The sequence below is a fragment of the Alexandromys fortis genome, unplaced genomic scaffold (genome assembly GCF_014885135.2).
Source record: "Alexandromys fortis isolate MF-2015 unplaced genomic scaffold, M_Fortis_MF-2015_v1.1 scaffold_184, whole genome shotgun sequence".
NCBI lineage: Eukaryota > Metazoa > Chordata > Mammalia > Rodentia > Cricetidae > Alexandromys > Alexandromys fortis.
In genome coordinates this window covers 2,863,060-2,868,750 of record NW_026068125.1, presented here as the reverse complement: position 1 = coordinate 2,868,750, position 5,691 = coordinate 2,863,060, and the positions used below count along the sequence as shown (strand labels likewise).

General features: G+C 38.7%; 1 pseudogene; it reads left to right on the top strand.

Moving 5' to 3' along the window:
- Window positions 1-2,448, top strand: part of LOC126490656 (nucleoporin SEH1-like) — a 4,651-nt pseudogene extending 2,203 nt beyond the window's left edge.
- Window positions 2,449-5,691: the final 3,243 nt, after the last annotated feature.

Below are 5,691 nucleotides of genomic sequence, written 5' to 3'. Positions count from 1 at the left end.
AATAGAAAACACTATCCTGAGCGAGGTAACCCAGACCCAAAAAGATGAACATGGGATGTACTCACTCATAATTGGTTTCTAGCCATTCATAAAGGTCACGGAGTGTATACCTGGTGAACCTAAAGAAGCTAAATAAGAAGGTGAACCCAAGAAAAAACATATAGTTATCCTCTTGGCTAAGGGAAGTAGATAAAATTGACGGGGAGAAAATTGGTATCTTGGGGGTGGGGTGGGTTGGGGATAAGGGGGGACGGGGAGAGAAAAAGTGGAAACTCTTATGACCGTCACAGATCCTGTTCATGATATTGCCTTTGCTTCAAATTTGGGAGGATCTTTCCATATCCTGGCAATAGCAACCAAAGATATAAGAATTTTCACGTTAAAATCTGTGAGGAAAGAACTTACTTCTTCTGGTGGTCCCACAAAATTTGAAATCCATATTGTGGTTCAGTTTGATAATCATAATTCTGGAGGGTGAGTTGGAACATTACAAGAATAGTACTGGCGTCCTCAGAAGATGACGGCTGCGTGAGGTGTGGAAAGCTAATTACATGGACAATTGGAAGTGTACTGGTATTTTGAAAGGTAATGGGAGCCCAGTAAATGGGAGTTCTCAACTGGGAAACTCAAATCCTTCACTAAGCTCAAATATTTCAAATCTTCAGAACTCACTAAATGGATCTTCTGCTGGCAGAAAGCACAGCTGAGTACAAGCTAGCTGGAGTAACTTTGCTGTTTGGCTGCTTGTTGCATGCACACAGGAATGGAAATCGAACTCCTTTTCCCCTTCCCCAGCGCCGTTTGATCTCTCCCAAGATGCACCAGCAGCCTGATCACTACTAAACACAGTCCGAAAGGCCTTTAAAATTGCAGTGTATATAATTTTTTGTACAAGTCAGTTTACCGACACTATAAATGGAAAGGCTTTTTGTTGAGACATCATCACCAAAACAATTTTTTGAAATGTTCTTTAGACTAACTTGGGCTTAATAAAACCAGAAAAGATTGCTACTATCCTCATAAACTATTGGGAGGAGGAAAAATACAATATTATTCCATTTGGAGAATATAGGGATATGTCTTTTATTTTCTAAAACAATAAGCTAAAATGATGAGTTTTTATAATTTTAATTTGAAAATTGAACAAATATTTTTCATAAAGATTGTTTTGAGTGCTAATTTGTTTACCTTTTGTAGAACTGCTTTATAGGTGATATTATCTACACAACTGGTTTTTCTTGTAATTAAAAATACTAGTAAAGGAGCAGATAATTAACGTAGCACCAGAATTCAGATAAAATGGTCTGTAGCTAAACATCATATTAGCATTTGCTGCAGTTTTTTTGGTAGTAAAATAGTGGAAGCACTTTTAAATTTTCATCCCGTCCTCAGTAAGGAGACGGCTGTTCTATTGTGTGCATGAATGCTGATGGTGTGCTTCTTTACAACTCTGTTTCCTTTTAGACATTTTGGAAACAGAAGAAGAGTTGACATTTGGCTGAAAATTTGCATGCAGTTGAAATTCCATGTCTCAGGATTTTTAATGTGTTGTTTCAATGAATTCCCGTCTTCTAAAACTCTTGACTTTGATAAAGTTATGCACCTTTTTATTTACTAAATTGCATACATATTATGGGTAAGTTATAAGATGGCAGAATAACAGACTATAATTCTTTGAGCCTTTTTAGACACCAAACCTGTAGCGATTCTCAGTTTTTTGCAGGAAACCAAAACTGTTCAATGGTTATATTTTTCAAAAGCATGTTGCAGTAGTCAGCTTTCCAGTGTGAGAGTGTATTCGGGTTTGTTCCCAGTATCATGTGTGCACTAAACACTTGTGCCTGATGCTGCAGCAAATGCAGCTGTGCTCCAAATGGAAAGCATATTAGATTTGTAAATTACGGAATCAAATGAGAGATTAGATAAGGCTTTAAATTTATAAAATTAATGTCTCTGTAACATATGTACTGATAATTTTTTGGCATTTTAACTTTAACAGATTTTTTTTTCTCCCAAATTTTTATACTTGCTTAAGCAACCTTGATTTAAGTGAGAGTCTTGATTTATACTATTACGTTCCATTGGTTTTGGCATGAATATACAAGCTTTTTTTTCCTTTTTTTTCTTTCCAGCATGTTTTCTCTTCTTTGGTTCTCTTTGTATTTACTGCTTTTCTCTTTTTCTTCTGTTTCCCCCTCCCTCCTTCCCCCTGTTGTTTTTGTTTTGGTGTTTTGTTCCTGTCTTCATTATTTCAGGTATTTCTTTCCCCCTCTGGATTCCCCATGGGCTGGATCAAGATGGTCCAGATGTGCCCAGCTCCTTGCTCCTCCTGCTCCTCTGGTAGAGCACTCTTGCGATGCTGACACTGCCAACCTCCAGTATCCTCACCCTCGCCGAGGGTACCTCTCTTGGCCTCTTAATCCCTTACCTGAGAATGAATGGGTTTAAAACACTGACTAAAGGCCTTGTGCAGATGCTTGTAAATGCTTTTAGTCCGGGCTGCTTTTTTGTTTTTCTTCATTTTCTTTCAGAAGATCCTTCTTATTTAGGGCATGTCTTGCATGTATTAAAACTGAAGTATTTGGAACCAAACCTGTCCTGCACCAGGAAATCCTGGCTTCACTAGTTGGTTACCTCTGATGAGATGAGCTTCAAAAAAAGCAACACTACCTGTGAAAGATTCCCGTATCTGATTCAAAGTGCCTGTCCTGTAAATTCTGTGTGGAGTTGTTACTGTAGTTTCAGTTTAGCCTGTTTCTAGGCAGCTTTATGTGAGAGCTTATCATTGTGGACTTCACTCTGCATTTCAGACACTTAAGAAACGTTTTTAATTTTATAGGTTGATGTTACAAATGCTTGTAAAATAAATCATTCCTGTGTATAAAGCAGCAAATCATAAGGATATTTTTGTTTTTGTTTTTTAAATGAAAATGCCTTTCATTACTTGGAATTACTGTTTAAAGCTTTTGCAATTACTCTCCAAGTAGATTATTTAATAAAAATATTTTAAAGGGGAAAAAACAACAAAAAAAAACCCAAACCAAAACAAAAAAACAAAACAAAACAAAACAAAACAAAAAAGAAACATGGTTCTAGAGCAGTTGCTGAGATCTACTTCCAGATATGCAGTCAGAGAGAGAGCGGGGGTGGGAAGGAATGCTGGGTTTGGTATAGGTTTTTGAAACTTCAATTTCCACCCCTACCAGTGTTTAAACACCAAAACTATTCAGTAATATTGTTCCACTAGGAGTCACTGTGGCCTCAGTGAAACCAGTCCAATCATGCCCACAAACTATTTGGCTACATAACTATGACTATCAAATGTCTACCTGAATGTTCCTCAGATCTTTCTGGTAATCATTATCAGAAACAGTAGACATACATCAGTTTCTGGAAGACAGTTTCTTCCATCAGAAAGACAAATGTTATGAGACTATTTAAAAGACTTTGAACCCTTCACCTCAGGGTAGGATTTCAGCTCATTGTTATTTGTGACACAAGAGCTTCATCTTTTTGCAGTGTATATTGAACTATTTTGTGATTAACTATTTACAGCTTTTTGCAGTATGGTCTTTTGTTCATTTCAGCTACTACATTCCTACTCTTCCTATGCATTTCTCTCAGTCAGAGGTAGGTGGTGGATCCAGGAATACCACCCCCGAAAGAAGAACTGAATGAAGGAGGCATTCAGGGATATCCTCAGCCCAGGGATAGTATAGGATACTGCTGTGGGACAATGGTCTTGTACCCTGTAAAGATTTGTCACTTGTATTAGTTTTATAAAACACTGACTGGCCAGTAGACGGCAGGAAGTATTGGCAGGGTGACCAGAATAGGAGAATTCTGTGGCTATCGTGAAAGGTGATGCTTCTCTGATTTCCCTCTCTGCTTCCTTATCCTTAATGCCCCTGCTTCGTTTCCTGTGTCCTGCCACGGGCCAAGAACACTCTCCCCACTCAGGAGGGTCTTCAGGGACAGGACCAGGCTCCCCGTTCGCCCGTCTACCTCGCCAATAAATGGCCTACCACTCTGCAGGCCAGGCCCCAAAAAACCTACTTGATTTAATTGTAGTGGGGCGATCTGCTCTCAGTGTGAGCTTCACTGTTTCACGCTTGTACTATCCCGCATCCACTGCGTCTTTGCGCCAGTCTCTGCCGCTTGGGCCTGGGCGCTGGTCTCCGCCGCTTGGGCCAGGGCGCCAGTGGTCAACATTATCATTTTAAAAGTGCTCCTGATCAGATATTCTGTAAAGACAAATTCACGTGTAAGATAGTATCTCAGAGTTGCTTTGCATTAGCATTTTCCTGGTGGCTAAGGGTGTTGAACATTTCAAGTGTCTTTTGGCCATTTGAAATTCTTCTGTTGAGAATTCTCTGTTCAGTTCAGTGCCCCATTTTTTAATTGGGTTATTAGGAATTTTGATGTCTAATTTCTTGAGTTCTTTATATATTATGGAGATCAGTCCTAAGACCTTAAGCACTAGAGGAGAGGATGCCCAAACTGGCATCCCTGTTATCATACTGATGAATTTGATATGTCTTCATATCATATTTTTTTAAATATGTTTTTTAAGTCTGTGTTTACAAAAATTTATCATCCAAATCCACATTTCTGATCAGACTCCAGTGCAGGGGAGAAAAACTGAAGAATATCTTAAAAATCAGAACCTTCATGTAGCAACTGATGGAAACAGAGGCAGAGAACCACATTGGAGCACTGAACTGAGCTCCCAAAGAACAGTTGAAGAGTGGGAGGAATGAGAATATGAGTAAAGAGGTCAAGATCATGATGGGGACACCCACTGAAACAATCTATCTGAGCTAATGGGAGTTTACCAACACCAGCTGGACTGGGAAGGAACAAGCATAAGATGAAACTAGTCCCTATGAATATTGACAGTTGCATGGCTTGGGAAGACTGAGGGGCCACTGAAATTGACACCAGGATTTATCCCTACTGCTTATACTGGTTCTTTGGGAAAGTATTCTCTTTCGATGAATACCTTGCTCAGCCTAGATACAGAAGGGAGAGCCTTGGACCTCCCCAAAGGAATGGGTCTTACCCTCTCTGAGGAGTGGATGGGACATGGGGTGGGGGTGGGGAGGTAAGTGGAGGGAGTTGGAGGAAGGAGGTAGTGGGAACTTGGATTGGGTATATATAATGAAAAAAGTTTGTTTCCTTTTTAAAAAAAGAAAAAAGAGAAGAAAAAAGACATTTAGATGTAAAAGACCTCTAAATGGCTCACAGTGTTGGATAAATGTATGTAGGCTTAGGAGAGATCAAAGATAGTTAAAAAGTAAATGATTTTAAAAAATAAAACAAAAACTTTAAAGACACAGAGTATAGACAGTCATAGGTTAAAGGAGTAAATAGAAAAATAAGCCATGCAAAGATAAAATATACATGGAGGATCTGGATTATGTATATTATTTCATTTTCTTTAAATTTTTGACTGTGAATGAGCTAAATACAGAGAGACATCTCATTGTATAGGCGGTTAAACTAAACCAACATATATATTTTAAAGATCTCTTGACTTCAAAATTTAGGTCTGAGGATATGTTGCTCTGGAAAAGAGGTTCTGCTTTTGTTTCCACAGAGGATGAGAACCTGTGGATTCCTTCTAGACTAATATGGTTTGATGGACTAAGAGTCCCCAAAAATTTCTTTTAGAAGCTAATGACCCAGATG